The 21,149-nt window shown below is 39.6% G+C and overlaps 1 protein-coding gene and 3 non-coding genes across 4 annotated transcripts in view; 2 read left to right on the forward strand and 2 right to left on the reverse strand.

Annotated features, from left to right (window-relative positions):
- LOC114877797 (mannosyl-oligosaccharide 1,2-alpha-mannosidase IA) overlaps positions 1 to 21,149 on the reverse strand; it is a 369,440-nt gene that overhangs the window by 215,931 nt on the left and 132,360 nt on the right. The gene's annotated exons all lie outside the window — the stretch shown is intronic.
- Positions 13,207 to 13,278, forward strand: Trnae-uuc. The gene has a single exon. It is a non-coding gene; the product is annotated as a tRNA-Glu (tRNA).
- Positions 13,880 to 13,953, reverse strand: Trnai-aau. Its single transcript has one exon. It is a non-coding gene; the product is annotated as a tRNA-Ile (tRNA).
- On the forward strand, positions 21,021 to 21,092 carry Trnad-guc. The gene has a single exon. It is a non-coding gene; the product is annotated as a tRNA-Asp (tRNA).

Genomic DNA, 21,149 nt, shown 5'->3' on the forward strand with positions numbered 1-21,149 from the left:
CTTTATATAATCATTTTCTACAGATTTTAAGCTGCTAATTGATGTACCATAAGTGCCATTTTGAGATACTTTTATGTCATGAAATTCTTCTTAGATTTTTGTTGTTAAGAAATTGGTCTTTTAATATGTAACAGTCTGACACCGCGTCGGTTTAACACGTAAAAGGTTATCGTTACGCCTCGAGTCGTTACTAATTCCCAAGGAAAGTTCATCAAGACAACAGAATAGCGGAAGACCACGGTGGGAATTAACCCAGAAGACTTGTAGCTCGAACTCACGTAACATTGCACAAGCTCTTTGTACGCCTTCGGTCGGCACGTTTCACGACTAACAATGAGAATCGGCCACGATTCCTCGTACGAATGCGTCCCGTGTAAGTGCAAGTTTCCATGTACACGGAAAGGTCGGCTCCTTGTAACGCGCCACATGTTTCCGCGAACCGAACCGATTTACCAAGAGGAATTATCCGATTCGAATCGAATGCTTGCTTTAATTCGACCGTTGACTTTGATTCAACGATCCATCGGATGCTTGCGTTGAATTTCGGATTAACGAGTGCCCAATGCTTGGAAACAGTTTCCCTGTGGATTTTCGCTTTACTTTTCTCCATGTGTTACTTTGTATTCCGTGAAGGTGGTGAAATTGTTGATTGATACTTCAGGGAGGATTATTTTCCATTGCAAGAACATAGAAATTGTAAAATTTTAATAAAATTCTGAATAGGATCTTTTAAAAAATTGGGAGTCCATAAATTTAAATGTTTCAACACCTTCAGGTACCTATCAAACTCTAAATACGCATTGTTTATTTAATTTTGATTGAGAAAAAAAATTTCAAATAGATGGAAAAAAAACCGGATGAACGTTTTTGAAGGAAAAACAGCTTCCACCTTCTTTTCTTCGTTCGGTAACTGCAACTTTCGTACGCATTCTTCAAGTGATGGCCATTTATTCGCAACAAGCCGGAGGAATCGCTCGGCAAGCCGTTGCTTCCAAGTAATCGACTGCTGAATCGTAAGTTTGGCTGAACGGACCTACGTTGAAGAAGGGCTGGAAGGGATGATGCTCAGACCACGGGAAATTACCGTGGCGTGCTCCTAGTTGAATATCAATGCCCCCGGAAGTATAGGAGAGCGGTTGCCTGGCAATTGCAGTAATCCCTGGGTAATCGACCTTCCAACTGCACCTGAAGATATCTTCGTGCAATAGTCGAATAGCATTCGAAAATTTGAATTTTCCTTCTCCCTTGACAACGAACATCACTCTCTTCAATTTCCAAATTTCAAAAGTTGAATACACTCGGTCAAACGAAATAAAAATATCTTCTGATGATTTCATATTACACAGAATTATAAAGTCTATATTTGTATACGAATATTTGTCGCCAAACAAAGAATCACTGATCATCAAACTTCCAAATAATTTAAAAAATCACCAACATTCGAAACGATGCTGAAAGTATTTGCATCCGGAAACACGAAGAGCCTGTTTTCGAATCAATCAACCCATCAGCATATCTTTGGAAGTACTAACTTCGCTCGGCCTCCCATTTCACGAAAATGGGCAATTTCGAACTTCGCCACGTCGATTTACAATTTCGCGTGCTTGGAAGTGAACTTCGCGTGAAGTTTGATCGCGAGTCTGGTTAAATTTACATTTCTTCCTTGACCCGTCGGTCAGCTGCCTTCCGAAGTTTCGAAGAATCAACAATCGGGGCCGAAATGTGTCTAGGCCGCAGAGAAGGCTGAATTATTGTGATCGCTTTTGTACGAAGCAAGAGGTTCCCGAAAGGCGGTGAAAGAAATGGAAGGGAAGAAACAAGAAGAGACGAGGGGGTACATAGGAGGGCTGTTATTCTTCTGGGCATGCAGATCAGGCACGTAGCACGAGGCATCGTGCGCGGCTTTATCTCTCTCGTCGAGAGTCTGGTCCTGAATATAAGATTCTGTAATACATTTTTATCGCTGATAAAACCGCGTCTTTACACGTAGCGCGGGTATCTGCGAGCACCATGCCGCCAGCTTTTAAGAAGTACGTCAACAACGTTTCCGCGAGCTAACGCGATTTTTCTTTGCCCTCGTTAACAACAAGGCCTGATCCGGCATTAATTTTCACGAATTATTATTCCGAGAGAGTGATCGTGTCCAACAAATATTTTTTTCCTACAAAAGATGCATCTTTTTATATTTAACGAGTCGAATGCCGCAGTGAAAATGGACATTTGTTGTGAGACGTGGTGAAGCTTTAATTAATTAATTAATGATCCCCGTATGATTTCTTTCGATAGTCACGTTAGTCAAAGCTAAATATTCATTGCTTGAATTTTAAAATAACTAAATGTTGGATAATGCGTCGGCTATTTAGAAAGCAAAAATAAATTGGTGAAAATGGCAAAAATTGGTAAAAATAAATATATGAGAAACACTGCGTGGTACAAAGTTATATTGTTAGACCAGATGTCATGGTCCTGGTCTCTTTGATTTTATAAGTGGGCAACAGACTTTCTGTTTTGTCCTTTGCTTCGAGTCAGAATTTCAAAGCGTTAAGACGTCCTTTCAAGTCAAGAAATAAAACGAAGTGTGATAGAAATTCACTGTACATTAAAATTTATTTAATCCATTTCCAATAATAAATAAAATTGAAATATCTTGCATAGATGCCATTCAACGATACTTGATTGGATTGAAATTAAAACGAGAATTAAACTCGACGTTCAATCATACTAAAAGTACCAGCCAAATTAAATACATTTGAAGTGTAAGTTGCGTCAATGAAAGCTTAATTTTAAACTAAATAAATAAAATTGAAATATCATGCATAGATGGCATTCAACGATCCTTGATTGGATTGAAATTTAGAATCAGAATTAAACTCGACGTTCAATCATACTAAAAGTACGTCACGAATGTGACTCGATATTATATGGCAAAGAGTTAAGAATAGGAATAATTAATTTTCAAATTTAAAATTTCAAGCCTCCTATCTGCTATTTTACACTATTTATGCAGTAGCAATATTATTTAAAATAATGCTTTTCCATCGTTTTCTTTTAATTACATATTCAGGCTAGTGTAATTTGCGGTCCTGGTCATCGATGACTCCCACAGCATTTAATAGATTTTTTCAGAATCACGACGTCAAAGGTGATTGTACTTACAGTAAGAAAAGGTTAATTGTGTATGTGTAACACCCTTTTTTTGACAATGAAAGTTCGTTCTTCCGATCGAAGGGGAACATTAACGCGATAAAATACTCTCTGGAAGCTGCGTTACTCTATCGCAAAGTTCCTACCGTTCTTCCGTTTCGTTGAATTAAAAATGCCCGGGCGGTAATCAATTTTCCATTAAAAGATTCACGCAACGAGCCATCGACGTTACGCCGAGCGGAAAGTTTCTGCTTCGAACGGGAACCTCTTAAAAACTTCCATCGTTGCTATCGATAAGGTTCCTCGATTCAGCGAGAACCTCGAACGAAGTCGACGTTTATTCTCGTCGAACTAATTTCGTTTCGTTAACTGTTTCTCTTAAACGTATTTCTACTTTGAAAGGTTTCTCTTGCCATCAAATAATTAGAAAAAAAAGGAAGGGGAAGTTTCATAAATTTGCATCGATGCGACATAAAACGTTACAAATAAAATGAAATGATATTTTTGAAACGTAGACGATGAAATAAAGGTACTTGGTTACTTTTTGAAGAGCTCAAAGGGAATTCTTTTTCCCTCCGGTTGCTTTTTTCCCAATTAGAGCAAATAAAAGTGGCGGATACTGAAAGCGTTCTCCTGTCACGTGTACTCGACTGCGAGATTCGCGAAGTGAGCGAAGTCTCGGTGTTCCCTCGTGTTTGTTTATTTTTCATCTTGAGAGCACTGATTGCAAAGAAACTACGACAAATTCGAGGTACCTTCTTCCCTTAGGACATCTTGCCTTAGGACTTCAACTCACTGTTCAAGAAACTGACATTTTTATTACTATATATTTTAAATATCATGTTTATAGATATTTGTAAAAAAATATATTTAAATTGACACGAAGAATGAATTTTTGTCTTCTAATTGGTGTAAGGAACTTCTTGTACAGAAAGTATTTTCCATTCTTTCCATTTTTCCTGTAACAGTACACTTTGTTCAACATTCGCGACGATGTTTCTGTAAAAAAGTTTTCATCATAAATTCTACGTAAAGCTCCGGATTAAAGCGATCGATATCAGCGTCGACCACGTAGGTATTTCAGGCTGATCCATAACCCTTTCGAATAAGCCGAGGGACCTTAGAAGACACGATCGCAAAGCCTGGACGACACAGTGTGTACCTTGTACGCGTGAGATCGTGGATGGTAAAAGGCCTTGGCAGACAGTAGCAATGACACACGACCGCTCATAAAACACCGCGAGAAAATGTCTTAAGGTAGGTACACGTAGCTCGTTTATACTTTGGGATCCGGAGCTGAACGTCTTAGCCGGCTCGCGATCCGCTTGCGAAAAGCCTCGCCGATCAACCGGTTTACGCGGAACGCATCGTTGATAAATTCGCGTCCGCGATGTCTGATTTATTTTTCAAATTGATTACTTCCTTGGCTAGTGAAATGCAATAAAAAATTCTTCTTCAACTTGTAACTTCCTCTATTCCATGCAATAATTCATAATTTTGCTATAGACGATTTGATTTAAAAATTATTTTTAATAAATGTCAAATCTTCTGATCTTCAAATAATAAAATCAGAGATGCGAAAAATGAAAATGATTTTGAATTCATCTGAAATCGGGTGTAAAGTGAAGTCAATTTAAAAATTTCACGGATCACAGATTGCGTCAATTATACAGAAGATTGGGGAATGAAATTAAGGAGCGTTCCTCTACTCGAAGGAGAAGATTTAATTCAATTCCAACGGAGAAAGAGGTCTTATCTCGATGCAGGATAACGCTCCCCGTGTTTCGAAAGTAAGCCGTCCTCGGCTTTATCCTCCTTCGGGTGTGAACTGTTACCATTCTATTACATTTTTTCCCATCGTCCAGGCGCTGCGAGTCGAGATAAAGTTCCCTCTTTCCTTCTCGATTTCCTCGCGATCGCCCGCAACCACGGTGGATCGTTTTCTTCAATTTCGTCAGAGACTTTGAACTCTAGACCGTGAGGGGTCGAGATTTAATCAACCTTCCCACCCTCCCGCTTGTATAAATCTTCTAATGGACACCGGCTCCGAGAACAGTTCTCCTTTCAATGTAGACCAAGGATAAAGTCAACTATTCTCGATCCATTAACCACGAAATTGTTTGCTATTTTTGAAATATTGCAAAATTTTCCAAAATAACCATACAATTGTTATTCATTATTTCCGAGTAATATTATTTTGTCAAATGGCATGATTGGAAGGTCAAAAATAACTTATCTAATAATAATAATAATAATAATATCTAATAATAATTTATCTCATCAGCCATTCTTGATACCTTAATCTAAAATCTCTTAAATGAAATTCTTTCATTCATCAACTTCGTTCCTAATCCCCAAGAATCCACGTTAAAGAGGCTAATCGTGTATCTGATTAGAGGTCCGAGACCTAATTTACAAGCGTCATTATCACGAGTCAAATTAATGAACGTCCACCGGCCTGTTATTAAAGATACGAATACGAGTGTTGCGTGGTTGAAACGCATCGAGCAAAATGTCACCCTCTGTTTCCGAGCAAAGGGGATGATGACGTCGACTGACGACGAGGAAATCCGGAGGAATGTTTATGAAGTGTATAATAAAACTGAATGTAGCCTGGCTACGTACATCGTAATGCGCAAGAGGCAAAGTTATGGGGTTACATTTTCATTTCGTGGACAAATTTGCTCTTAAATCGGCCCTGTCAGCTTCCCGTACAGATGAATCCTTCAACGAACTCCTAAATCCTTGTTCATTATCGCGACGAGGGAAGGGAAATAAAACGTGTGAAAAGTTATTTCCCACCGAAGCTATTGAGGGTTGTTTTTGACAATGTATTATAACTCTTTCTCCAAAGCGATTCTTCTCAAAAAATAATTCAAATCAAGTTTTTAAAAGAAAAAATAAATACATTATTGAATGGGAGCATTGATTGTCTCGGTTCAATTGGACTACTCGTACGGCAAATGTAGAATAATATGTTGTTTCAGTAAACTGAATAAACAGAGTAGGCAACCACCGAACTCGGTGCCAAAAATATCGTATTAAAATTCATCGATCGAACGAACAAATTGCTCTAATTAATTATTAACCAGCTTCGAAATTCGATAAGGGTTCCTGTTCCCTGTCAAATTTCAAGTAAATTTCCATCCCCCTCGCTAATGTTAATTGGGCACTAATTACCTGGATAATTAGTATTGAAAATCGAAGCTATATCTTGGAGAGGAGAAGCGATAACACAGCGAGTTAATTTGTTAGACCTTGCAACCAAAGAAGGTGTTAGTAGATCATATTTTGTGAAAGATAATTCGGAGCGATCTAAAGCGAACGGTAAATTTAAATAATATTGAATTTTTTCCGCAAACTATGGATATACGATCATCATGAATTATCCATGTTTGGGGATGGTAAGATTTGTGACATTTAAAGAAAGGGATAGAACGACGTGTCAGCATCGAACAGATAGGACTAGTTCTTATCCCCCTCCATTAAGGGAGAGCTTCCCGAACGGGCCATCGAAGGGGTGGCGCATGCCAAGACATTATGCATTCATGAAGGTTACGCGCATTTCGGGCACGTCCCGCGTGGGAAATTGGACCGAGATTGTCCTTATCGTCATAAATCACGCGTCGAATTTTCCGCCACCAAAATTTTCAGTTAAAAAAATCCTGATCCTCGGAACAAACTAAGACAACGACTCGAGCCATCCGTTTATCGGGGATTGAAAGCAGATGGTAGCAAACATTTTAAAATTAAATTAGAATTCAGTAAAAATCTTCTCTATTCAACAGCCTCTTATTTCTAATTACTTAAACTTGGTAATTGAATTCTCTGACAGATTTCAAAGACGAACAAAATGATAAAGTTAATCGCGTAGATGATCACGTTATATCCAATTTAACGAGAAGAAATTTTTAATTAAAATAACTCACAACGAACGTGAAGCGTCAGCATGAAACTCAATATTTTTCCCCGTGGAAAAAACTTGGTTCGATGGTGTCGAATCACGACAAACAACGGTCGGCTCGTTAAAAGAGAAGAAAACGGAGATTCGGTGAGAATACTTTGAGAAAAGGAGGTACAGTTTCGGTAATGACCATCTCGCGTGCTTTTGATAATGCACATACTTGGAACTCCTCGCTGAAAAGCAAGGAAAACAGAGGGAAACTTGGTGCAACGCTTTATAACAAAACCAAAAGAAACCAAGGGGGAAAAAAGAATAAGGAAAGTTTTGATCTACACTGAATTTCCTGCGGATCTCCTTGATACTTTAAAATTAAAATGAAATCTGTTGAAAAATTATGAAAATTACAGCTTCATGGAAGAAAGTTAAATATCCGAAACAAGTTTCTAGTAAAGAGAATATTAATTTAATGAGTTTAATACCGTTATCCGAGTAACTTAACTTCTGAAGATTTAACGGAATGATTTAGAGTTCAAATTTAATTTTTAATTCATAACTTTCTATATTTTATACCTGTTTCTTGAAACTTCAGTATCTATCGTTTCTTTGTACGAGGATAATTCCATTGAAAAATACCAACAGTTATCATGAGACTTTGGAACAGTTTCAAGATGAAAGACGGTTCAAGAAAAGGAAACAAAGGCAAACATTTCGATGAATTCGATGGAAAGACTTGGTCGTCGTTTGCGAGGCTCAGAAGCCGCTTAAAATTCCCTGGCCCGCAATCGAGGAGCCAATAAAAATCAAGAAATCAGCTCGGTAAACAGGAAGCCCCGTCGGATTCCTCTCAATTCCATTACGGGTCTTCCAGGTCTTTGATGCACGGCAAATATGCCGTTGCCACTGGTTCCTTCTTTTCTCTTTCACGAGTCAGCTTCTCCATCTCCTCTTTGCCCGTCTTGCTCTCGCGCACAGACGCGTCTTTTAATACAGGAAAACCTCTCGAAAGTCTCGTTACCATGTGAGGCTCTCCTCAACCGAGCGACAAAGAGGTCTTTTTAACAGTGTGTGCCTTTATGAGAGCTTACGAGAAGGGCTGCCTCTCATGGGTGTGTTTCGACCTGCTTGAAAAGAGCAGGTCGGATAAAGTGCACCCAGGAAACTAGTTTCTTTCTCTTGTTTCCAGCTTCGTCGGGTCGGTCAGAGAGGACGCGTTTGACCGATGAGAAATAACACGTTCGATGGAGAAATGTACAGTACAGAGCATGGTGATGCAGTGATGTTGAGTATTGGGGCCTTCTATTGGTTGGCTTTACATTACTAGAGCTCTTCACTGATATGTAAGAACCACTGGTAGAGCCATCGACTGATAAAGCCTTGTACTAATAAGGCCTTGCACTGGTAGAACCTTTCATTGATAAGACCTTCCACTGGTAAAGCTTCCCACTGGTAGAGCTGTCCACTGATAGAGCCTTCCAATGGTAGAGCTATCCATTGATTGAGCCGTACACTGGTAGAGCTGTCCACTGATAGAGCCTTTCATTGATAAGGTCTTCCACTAATAGAGCCTTCCACTGGTAAAGCTTTAAACTGATAGAGCCTTCCACTGGTAAAGCCGTCCACTGATAGAGCCTTCCACTGGTAGAGCTATCCATTGATAAAGCCGTCCACTGACAGAGCCTTTCATTAATAAGGTCTTCTATTAATAGAGCCTTCCACCTGGTAGAGCCTTCCACTGATAGAATCTTCCACTGATAGAGCCTTCCACTGATGAGATCTTCCACTGATAGAGACTTCCATTGGGACAGCCTTGTACTGAAACAGCTTTCTACTGATAACACCTTCAATTGGAAAAGCCTTCCACCGATAAAGCCTTCCTCTAATAGGGTCTCCTCTATTAACCCCTTACGCCCCTACCAAAATAAATCCCAAAATTATGTTCACACATAATATTCAATTACAACATACAATATTTCAAGCACAACTGCAAGATTAAAATCTTTCGCAATTCACCCTACCCTCCCAGGGTTAAACAGTTTCACGAAAACACGCTATTAACCCCAACCTTTATATAATTTAATCAACTGCTTCTCGTGTTCTCCAGGAAACCGTCGATAGGCTCGAAATCTCGTTAGACCGCTAATAACAATATCGCGTAACTCACGCGTTATCCCAAACTCGCGCCACTTTATTAGCTCTCCCCTGGGAAAGGGGTACGACGCGAACTCACCTCGCTTCACTCCCCGCGTCCCTCTAAAAACTCCTCACGGAAGCGTCTGCAAGGGATACTTAAGCTCGGAAAGTAGGTGAAATCTTGCGAACCAAGAAGAAGATTGATGCGGTTAGAACGAAGGAAAAACAACCCGCGTGGGATGCGTTTGTTCCCGCTTCCATGGCGGAAAATAAAGGATAAGACCTGGAGCAGAGAAGATTCCGCGGAAAATGGTGGATCGCGTAAAAGAGGACGTGTATTGTACAGGGTGTTGAGAAAATAATGTTCCTGGCTTGCAAAAATAATTTTTTATATCATATCGAGAGCAGCAAAAATTACTAATTTCCAAGCGATGATAAAGTAAAAGTTTTCAGCTGATCCATGCTATTTTGGAAATGTACCGCTCTTTTATAGTAAACCCTGCAAGTTTGCTAGAATTTCGAACGTTTCAGTTACGAAGTGGCCTTATTTCAAACCTGTACTGCCGTAGAAGCAAAAGGGCCAGGCAATAAAAGAGCAGGAAACACTACAACCATTGACCCAGAAAATAGGGTACGAAGGTAAAATTGTACTTCAACTTCCAACATTTAAAGGATATCGCTACAGCACTTCGTATCGATACTTCTCTTGATCCATTTAAAACTTTCAATTTTATATTTTTAATTAACTTCGAAAATACCACTGTCGAGCATTACTTTTTAAACATCCTGTAGACAGGTGATTCTGGAGGGAAAAAGTAATCTGCTTGGCTGGCAGTGGATAGTGGAACGCTTTATACACTGAAATTTTCGTCTTGGAATTGCTGTGGAGTAGGGGTAGCTTGAGTTATTTTGTGAGGGTGGAATATAGGTAACAATAGCTGAGGGTGAGGGGAAGTTTGAAGTTCCAGAGCGAAGTTGAAGCTGTGGTGGTTTACTGGCGCTGGATTCCAACCCCTTGTTGCTGGGGAAGAAATATGAATACACGAATGGATAATACTTTGAAGAGGAATTAACTGTTTACAGTACATTTATCAGTGATTCGTTTTACAAAATGATATGAAATATGAAATAAGAAACCAACTTCTAATTTTAAGAATTTGGATCTATATTGAACTACTGCTGAATGGAAAAGCTTTTCACTGATGATTCCACGCTATTTGACGATCGAACGCGATGCTTTTCGTCGTAGTAAGGTTATATCTCTGTGGAAATGTAGAAAAGTACCATGGGAAAGCATGGGTGGAAGACAGGAGAGTGCAAAATTGACGTATGGGATACAATGATCGATAGAGGTCTTTGGAATAAACTGAACGAAGCTTTTCATGTAAAAAAGGAACAACGTGTATGTTTTGAGATTGAAAATAAAAAATATCCTCAAACCAACGTAGTGGTATGAAAAAGCTTTCAAATATTTTTAGAATGGTCAAATAATAAAAATAAAAAGCAGGCATTAGAATCATCCCAATGAGTGCTATTCTATGAAGAAAGCCACACAAACAGCAATCAATACCTTGCAATTAAGGCCAGTGGTCGTGATGAGGTGGATAGAAAATCGCTCACCATAATTGATCGATTGTACAATCAACAGCTTATCAGAGGACCAATAGGAAAAATCCATATAATCTACATATCCTTCGAAAGAGTCTGAATTCATCTGATTGCGAGTCGAGGGCTAAAACGCATCCTCGCGAACGCGTTCCTGAATTTTCAAGATGAAAAATCAGAAACGATTGGGAATAGGGATCGATCTGTCCCTTTTCCCGCGAATTCATAACCCGCGTCCCCTTTGGTGGTAATATTACAAAGGCTATTGCGAACACGCGGCCTGCTTCAGTCGATGGGAAAATGATTGTTTTACGAGGGGCGCACCGACGGTTACCATAAAATCGGGGCCCAGGCTATGAGAAAAATATTTTCTCGCGATGCTCCGCTTCGCCGAGGCGAAACGACGCCGACACGCGCTTACGATCGGCCGCGAGAAAACGAATATGCGTCTTTAATGACGCAATACCGAATGATATATCGGGCACGCGATAAATCTGCGGGAAAATAGTTCTCTTCCGTCGGTGGATAGCATTTTGGAATGATGTATGCGGAAAACGAGACAGGGATTTAAGGAAAGGAACGCGTACCACTTTGACGGAATAATGTTATTAAATTTTGTCGAATGATTTTTAAAATGTTTCGAAAATATTGAGAATGTTTGCGATTAAATTTGGGCCTTCAAAATTTTTAATGAAATACAGATAGGGTAACTTATACAGTTATTGACTTCTACATAATGATTAAGAAGTAAAAATTATAATGTAATGCGTTTCTTGCATAATAAACTATAATTATATTTAATTATTTAACCGGTGAACTTACAAAAAATTTGCAAGAAATATAGAAAGACCTAAAGTTGAATGTATAATTATTAAGCAAGAAGAAATAATATGAAATAAAAAATTGAATTGTATTTGTGGCTTTCTCTATGGTCTGCCTTCTGAAAGTTAAGGAACGCATTATATTATATTTCTTATTTTTGTTTTTAAAAGCGTCAAACATTGTATAGGAGTCAACATCCGTATACGTTATCCTATTTCTGTTTTTCTGAAGTCTGAAGAGTAAGAAAGTGCAAAGGTTCAGAGGGTCTGGAAATCGTCACTTGTCATCGCCTTTGAGAGTGCCATTCGAAGGACCCTTTTCCGATGCGCCACTAACCAACCATGATTTTTAGACAGCGACGTAGCATTCGCGTACCGAACGTCGTGCGAGACGCATCAATTTGTAAAGTTCTTTACATTCTATTCTGTGTGTGTATCATTGTTATTATAAATTGAAAGTGAAATTGTGCGGTATATTTATTTTATATATTCCTGAATGTGTATAAAATCATTTATTTTTGTGAAAAGACAAACAAATGTGTATAATTTGATGAAGTGATTATTGACTTCTAAACTACAGGTAAGATATCCATAAATCGAATTTAATTCAATATCGTTCCTATCGATTAGAATATCTATGTACATTGTAAAAAATTGAAGGCTAACGCGGATTTCTTTTTGCGCGGAACCTTTCCGTTTTTCCCAGTCGACAGGCGAGCAAGCTGCTCGATAAAGCTTCATTAAAACGTAGTCGGTTGACCGTGCAATTTGTCAACCGTGGATATCCGATAATTGTTCCGCTGCGTATCGCTCGGTACGAAGAGTACGTCCGGCGTCCTTTCCGCTCGAACGACAAGCCTTTTCCCGCGACGTTGATACGCCGGCCCATCGACATTTTCAAAAAAAAAAAAAAAGAAAATATTGGAAAGAGTAAATAAATCAATTATACGTTGCCAAAAACAATCGGCTTGCTCTGTGGATGACCGATTCGACGATCAGAGAATATACCTACATAACTGTTTTAAATCCGACGACGTTTAAATCGCTATTCCAGATTTATGGTCAGCAAAACTGTGCAGTGGTATAAAACCAGGGAATGGACAAATATTATACCACACCTTTTTTTTCTATTTTACTAAGCGAATCGTTATTTTTTCTTTATTTATTCACTCGATGTTGTATCAATCTTTTAGCTGGGTTATTAATAATTAACACTGATAGTACAATTTTATATCTTTATAATTTGTAGTCGATTTACGTCGCATTTTACGTTCTGGAATATTCCAGAAACCGGAACAAAAGAAGATCGGCGGATTGACCGTTTGACGTTGCGTGAAAAGCAGTCAGTGAGTCGTAAGCGATCGACGTGTTAGACATATGTATTCTTATAAATATGTATATCCCTTAGCGGAACCTACTACAAATTAAACAATTCAGATGAGTAAAATGGTTGCTACATATAAGGTTTTCTTTAATAAATAGCTCTGTTTAAAAAAGTAATATTTTATTGTATGCCTTAACTAAAAATTTAATTAAAAAATAAACATTAATCGAACCTTGATACCGCTTGAATGACGTATCTAAAAAATTATATTTCAACACTCCGGTATGGTCTAGTGGCTAGGATACCTGGCTTTCACCCAGGAGGCTCGGGTTCGATTCCCGGTACCGGAAATTTTTTTTCATTTCTTTTTCTTACAATTTTACGTCATATAAACAAATAACATACATTACTTAATATTTTTTTTTATTTATTTCTTGATGAACGAACATTTTTAATTAAGAAAAATGCAAGCAAACTTCGCAAACTAAATTGCAAATGAAATAATATTATGTAGATTGCAAGAAAAGAACGATGGAACACTTATAAGTTACTAAACAAATTGTGTTTCTTGACCAATGAAAAAAAAAAAGTTTTTCCTATTACGAAAGCGATGTCTCCTTTGTTTCGCGGACCACCCGAAAATACCTCTATTAAAGTTCTTCCCAAACAAGCCGCGTCGAATGAGAAAAAGTTACTCAATTAGATCCAGGAACGTCATTGAGGAACTTTCTTTGTACTTCACCGAAACTCAAATTCTTCTTACCGTCGCACCTTTCCGCGAAGGAGCACGTACTCACCGCCAACTTTTCGTACAACGTTACTATGCTGCGGAGCGAACTTTCTACCTGTAGTCTGTGCACGTAACGGTTGAAAAATGAAAAGAAAATATATATCGATGTTCTCGAATAGTATTGGAGCTTATATATTTAAAAATATATCGAAAAAAAATTCTGGCCCATGGGGGGATCGAACCCGCGACCTTCGCGTTATTAGCACGACGCTCTAACCAACTGAGCTAATGGGCCAACCTGGCTATTGCTTATTTAAAATTGTTTGTTAAAGAATATACAATTACAGTTTCACCACGAAATGAGCAACACGCTCGGGTCTGGCCAGTTGCCTATTACGGATCAGGTATGCTATTCGGCTCAACTTTATTCTCGAAACGGGGCGATAGAGAACACGAGAAACGAGTGAGAGATCCGTCGTAGCGGCAAATCATAAAGTGATCGGCCGAGCAGCGATGTTATTTTTTGAACAAGGATAGAATACCTCTCACCTTGCGGCCAACATCAAACGAAAAGGTGGGGGTATAGAGATTTGCTTATTTCGAACCGGAAAACTGTTGCTTATTACGGATCAATACTGTATTAATATATTTATAATTAATCTAAAATTAAAATGGTTAAATATAATTTTATTAAAATACAAAATTTAATATTTTGTACAATGATACAAATTTTTACAATTGCCACTTAAAAAATTATTTGACTTCATATATAAATAATTGATATACCTATTCAAAGATTTACATACAAATTTCTCAAGTATACAAATAACACCGTGAGAGTACAAGAAGACATTTCAAATGACCCCATAAAATCTGACAAAATACTTCACGGTGGCAGAGGCGAGAGAACAACGAATCGTCGAAGTCCAGGAAGTCTTGGCACCAAACTCTAGCGAAAAGTGCTTCGAGCGTGACGTTATACATCGCTAGCCGACCGATAAGAAACTTTAATAAAAATGTCCCCTCAAATAATTGCCCTGTTTCCTTCCTATCGCCCTCCGTACTACTTTTATTTCTACCTTCTAACGAACTTGGACGCGGCCCCTTCGAGAAACTCCCCTTTGTCGCAACTCACCCTCCTAACTCGTGGAAAATACCGTCGACGAGTAAGTCTACGGGACGCCATAAACTATTAAGCTGTTGCAGGTGTCTCGTACGACCTTACACGACTCTAGCAAACTTTTCTTTCTACCCTGGCTACACCAGCAATCTGCTACCGGATCCTGGTGACTCTTAACGGGACCTCCGGAGCAATATGTATAGGGCTTAAAGCTTGCTGCTTCGCCAAGGAAACGGAAGATAAAAGGGTTATTTCATCTATTACCAACACCATTTCATAGGATTATGAAAGATCTCCTAACACTATTATTAACAGTTCTGATCAAATTAAAATCAGTTCTAAAAATACAAAACTTCCACAGAACATTATTTATCATTTTCCCAAGAATCAAAGTACTTAAGTAGGAAATCATTTATCAGATTATCTACATAAAGGTCAAACGAAGCCAGTACCATCACGTATTACCAACGCCATTTCATAGGATTATAAAAGATCTCCTAACACTATTATTAACAATTCTTAGCAAATCGAAATTAACTCCAAAAATACAAAATTTCCACAGATCAATATTTTTACCATTTTCTCAAGAATCAAAGTACTTTCACTTTCAAATAGCAAACCATTTTCCAGACTACCTACACAAGGGTCAAACGCAGCCAGTACCCTCGACCTCCTCATCCCTAATTGTAACTCCCCTTTCAAGGTCCGTCGTGGCCACTGTCACAGGCCACATGGAACGAGCAACGGGCAACCAGGAATGGGATAATTAACGAGCCTCCTCTCTTTCTTCCTCTGTCGTTACGATTCGCATATGGCATGACCGATCGAGAGGAGGACAAGGAGTATCGTGCAGCCGAAGAGAGTTACCTTCGACAATCAACCATGGAAGGATCTACTTGGGTGGCAAGTCTTCACCTTTTCCTTTGCCCGCCACTTAGGTCGATGCGTGCAGCCGAGAATTAGCACCGAGACCGTGAGACAAATTTTTGGATCGCGACCATCTTTCGCCAATGGCGCAGCTCGCTTTTTACCGCTAACCGAGAAGCGCACTTCAAGAAATGATTAAAGTATCGCGTTTCGGATGGAATAAAATCTTTCGGGCACAGATCATATCGCAACTTTGATACGGTGGAATTTTTATGAAATTCTTCATTAACGTTCAGACGCTTATTAACTTGTTCTTAGATACTCAGTTATTTCGAATTTCAAGTTTAAAATAATTAAGATCTTTGTGAAATTTTAGATGTCCGTAAAAATTCCTCCAATTTAATTAGAGGCTATATAATTGATTGTACAATCGTGAAAAAGTCTTTTACAATTAATCCCCTATAATTAACTTCTTCAACAATCAAAATTTCAACAATTAACATTACCTCAATTATTCCTCCCCCAATATCTTCTTAATAAACCGTCATATTAGACGGTAATCATCGGCGGTGCCCGCAAAAAAAGCCGTATCCAACGCGTGCAACGTACGCATCAGTCTCGGTACCAAATATCGTTAACTACCAATTATGAAAAACACGCTTCGAAGAGCGTCCCTTCTATCCGAGCGTTCAGAAGAAAGTTAAACAGTATTTTGCCAGCGATTTCGTGCTCGATTCACGCGACGATCATCGGTGGCTCGTTAACAACTGCCGTCGTTCGATCGTTTTGCTCGATTTCTTTGGATAATTGATCGGCAAACGCGATCGTAAAAGATCGCAATTATTCCCTTAATAAGGAGGCAATAACACTGGTTGGTTGGCCGTAATAGGAGAGGGAACGGGTTGCGATAAGGGACGAGAGAAAGGAAGGCCGCAAGAAATAATTGCGCGGAGGTCTTGCGAACAGGACGGATTCCTCGCGAACTGTCATTAAAACCGAACGCGTCACTCGGCTCGATCTTCATTCAACCATCTCGCTAATAATCGTATAAGATGCGTAGCTACTTTTTTTTCCATCGTTACATTGAACACGAAATACGTATTCGCCCGGAAATTACATCGTTCTTGCAAATACTAGCTCAGAGAAACTTCGATTGAACGCGCCGGAAATTATTTACACGTCGTGTACCGCGTTTATTTCCCATTCTGCAGGGTAGTTTTTACCAGCCGAGTTAATTACTTGCCTCGGATCATCTCGATGCATCGGGACGCGTTGATGCGAGAATATCGTGAAAGGAAACGACGAATTAATACGTCGCTTCGTTATATGCTTAACGTGTCTAAACGCGACGAGTTAATTTATACGATGGATCGATCCGTGTTAAAATATTTATTACTCGTTTAAGAGGCTCTAGTATCGTAGTTTAAGACTTAGAGTAGTTTATATTTTTAAAGGCAGAAAGAGGGCCATAAAGAAGAAAGTGACGAAAACCAGAGCCAAAGGGTCGGCGAGGGTTTGTCTGAGCGAGGCCCTAGTTTTAGAAATAGCATAAACAAGGGTGCCTTTTCAGAGTGCGAGCGAAGTACCGGACCTTCGTGCGGGTCCTTTATGGCCCCCGCCATAAAGATGCAGTTCATGCACGACCTTTTGTATGTATCCTATTCATTAACATTTTTATTATACATTCTAATTCATTTATGATACCCAAAGAGTCATGTTTGAATTCGCGACGCGTCTATTAAGAAGGATAGGCGTTTTGAAAATTACAGAGCGTCTCTTAAATCGATTTCCATGAAAATTCTTTGGAACGAAGTATCGATCCTCCGGATGCAATAGCTGTAATATTGATCGCACTCGTTCACCGTAACGTTCCATGGAAATAAAACGATGGAAAGCACTCGGCCCGGTGGAAAGGCCGCGTGCACGATCAACACCTCGTTCCGGGTACAGGCCGACAAGCCAATTTCCCCGGCCAGTTAACCGACAATACCGCAAATTGCGATCACGTTGTTCGTTCCTGACCGAAGACCCTCTCACGGCAGAGTCTCGGGATTTATTGGTCGAAATGATCGCCGGAGGCAGCCGAAATTAAGGCGGATTCACGAGGTGTCCCTCGTCGCGGCTCTTGAAAAGGGGCCGTACACAGCGCGGTAGATCGTTGCGTGCAACGAGGGTGTAATTCAAAAAACAAAAATTCAAGCCTGATACCAGTAAATCTACCCCCGATTAAGTCTTATTACACCTAAACACGATCCAGATTCGCAGCCGCTGCGAGACGATGTCTCGAAACGATGTCTCTCGTTGCGTCTCGAAAACTCCTTCGGTTCCCGTTTCTCCGTCAACGATTCTTATGGGTGCAATTACACTGGCTAATTGCCCTCTTCCTCTCTCTCTTTGTCTCGTTCCGGCTGATACGAGACTTCGTTGAACCACGCATCGAGCGGAACCTAACGCTCGTTATTATCTACGAGGCCTGCAAGGATCCCTTCTACCTTGTAAGCTGATACATCCGTGATTTGTAATAGGAGCGAGAGTAAGTACTGTAATTTACCGGTACACGTGGACACGCGGAACATCGGTTAACGAACGTTCCGTGAGGACTTGTCGTTCGATGCGAAAAAAGGACCGGGTGAAAAAAGAAAACAGAGGACAAGGGTCGAGTCTTTATTTTCTATAGAAATAAAAATATTTCAATCATTCTGAAAATTATTAAATTTATAAAAATTCATCTTTATTTTCCTTTGACGCGCAATTGTTAAATGTTTCCGCGATCGAGGTCGATAAGAATCGCATCGCCGTTCATTTAACATTCGCGATACGTAACGGTTCCATAGACGTCGTGCGCGGCTTAGTTAATTGCGCGGGAATTTATCACGAGGAGGGGACGAATCAGAGAATGGAAGGGGGACAGCTGGCGGGGGATTACTACACGTACGATTACGCCTGTTTGATATGCCGCGACACTCAAAACTCGTACATCACACTTAATCGCTGAATATGGAACAGTCAGCCCCGACAGCCGCATCCAGCATGCATATTTAGACTGCAATTATGGCCCTTACCTATTGTCGGCACGCACGCCTCTATTCCCTATTGAACCGTGCCCTTCCCTTTTTTTTTAAACATCAGCGATGGCCTAGCGATCATTTTCAATTACCCTGTTCACAGATGTATCATTTTCTCAGCATCAACATCTGCTTCAGCGATCTATAATTTTGCAACGCAAAATATAAAAGCTCTCAAATGTAATTCTATAAAAAGAAATTTGCGGCTACCAAGATACTAAAATTCAATTAGATTCGTTGTAAGTTGACACGGAAAATTGTGCCAGCTCGTTAAGTCTTTCAATTTTTAATCGTTCTAGCCTCGTTCCTCGAGGACTTTATGCTTCTTAACGCGATTTAAGATCTTGCGAGAATAACGAGAGCACCGGGGAAAGAAGACGTTGAACGTGGTTAAAAGGGTAACCCGGGCGAGTTTATGAAAAAGATAAGCTGCAGATCGAAACGTGTGTGTGTGCAGTGGAAAACTGGGTTAGGGAAGATATAATAAAATAAAACGATACAAGTGTGTCGGAGAGGTGAATGGAAAGCACTGTTACACGAGTGCAACGCTGAAGAAAGAAACGAAAGGCATTTAGGTCGAGATTAATTGATAACGTTGTTAATGAGCTTTCAAAGTTCGCACTGGGTTAGATTAGTTAATGTATGAACAGTGGCTGGGAGCAAACAGTAATCAATTCTATGATCTTCAAGACTTTTCACGTTAGCTTTTATCAAACGTGTGCTTGTAATTAAAAGTTTAAGTTTCTGAATTTTTAAAAGTTTAACAGTTTCAGTTTCAACAATTTCATTCAATGATTATAATTAATGAATAATGATTTTTTTTTTAATCAATTGAAGAGGGAAATGTTTTTGAGGACAATGCATAAATTATTATACAATGTGTGTTTGATGGAAGAACGACAATTGTGAACGTTGAGCATCATATGCTATTGAATTATTTTTAACCACCACAAAACGATGCATCGCGTGTTACACCGCATTCAAATTCCGACGAGATCGAAATTGCTGCAATATTCAAGCGGTAATTACCGTTGCCATTGCAATTCGGTTGTACAAATCGATGCAATTCGCGGGTTACAAACTATACAATTTCAATGATAACCGGTTTGACATTGTACTCTGCAAATCGTTTGCTTCAATCAAAAAGTTACACTTGTATTGTAATGCGATTTGTTATTCCATTGAAATTATCGGAATTGGACTTTGCATGGGAAAACCGATGAAATACACCAATATTCCCTAATCTAAACCGAAGATAAATCCGTACAAATCTATCGCAACAAATCCCAAGCGAACATAAACGCAGAAATCCGTACTAAAACTTTCTCCGTTTCGATTAAACAATGTTACCGCTTCGAGATCAAACGTTCGCCCCTAACTTTGAATCGTTTCTTTCCAGCTGATCTTCGCGAATCCATCGTCGGGATACAACGAACGAAAAGAAACAAAGTCTCAGGACGCAGGTTGGGTTCTCAATTGGAAAAAAAGCGACACCCATGTAACTGTATCGAACGCGGAGAGGTTGATGTAGCAGGGAAGGGTAGTAAGGAAAGAATGTCTGGGTCCTCGTGTCACCGCATCCAATAACACGCGGGTAATCACGATTTAATGGCTCAATAACGTCTGCCACAGCGCCCTGCCACGGAGACCCGAAACAATTTATCGGCCCCGCCAGTCAATAAATTCAGCTTTTGAGTTGTATACGGGCCTGCGCGAAGCCGCGAGCGGACCGCGCGCGGCACGCTTAAATCTCCTATGCGGACGCATCGAATTCGGAACAGGACGAATCCGAAAATGACAGATATAAATTACCTGAAAGATAAATACCCGTTTGGACACGCGTATCGACGATGGAGCAGCATCCTTCTGCGGTTTCCTCCCCGAGAATTTAATGCGTTCAACGAGCTATCGCTTCGTTTCAAGTGCCATTGCGAGGTTGAATTAACCTTACGCGACGAATGCAGCCTCGTTTCGACTTAGTATGTACACTGCTGTTTGTGTGTTTTATATTTAAAGAAATGTTTCTTGAGTTGCGTTGAGAATCTCTGAGCTAACGTTCTGATGAACGAGCCCATTAGCGTAGTAGTGTAGTACCCGCTTCGATGAATGGCCAGTGACTATCATCATCATAACTTCGAGGTACGATGTTTATGGCATTATACTGAGCCACAACTTTAGACTCACTATTAGATGTTGTCTTGTATGTTCTTAATGCAGAAGATTGAATGATATCATTGAAATATTAATAACAATTCATTATTAAAATACGTGTATTTGAAAGCTGGTTCTTAAGAAAAGAGTTTTCACAAGTCCTCGATAGTATAGCGGTTAGTATCCCCGCCTGTCACGCGGGAGACCGGGGTTCGACTCCCCGTCGGGGAGGATTATTTTTTTTTTTCTATAAAATTAAGATAACATTTTTATTATATTAATGTATTC

Source organism: Osmia bicornis, chromosome 3 (assembly GCF_907164935.1).
Source record: "Osmia bicornis bicornis chromosome 3, iOsmBic2.1, whole genome shotgun sequence".
NCBI classification, from domain to species: Eukaryota; Metazoa; Arthropoda; class Insecta; order Hymenoptera; family Megachilidae; genus Osmia; species Osmia bicornis.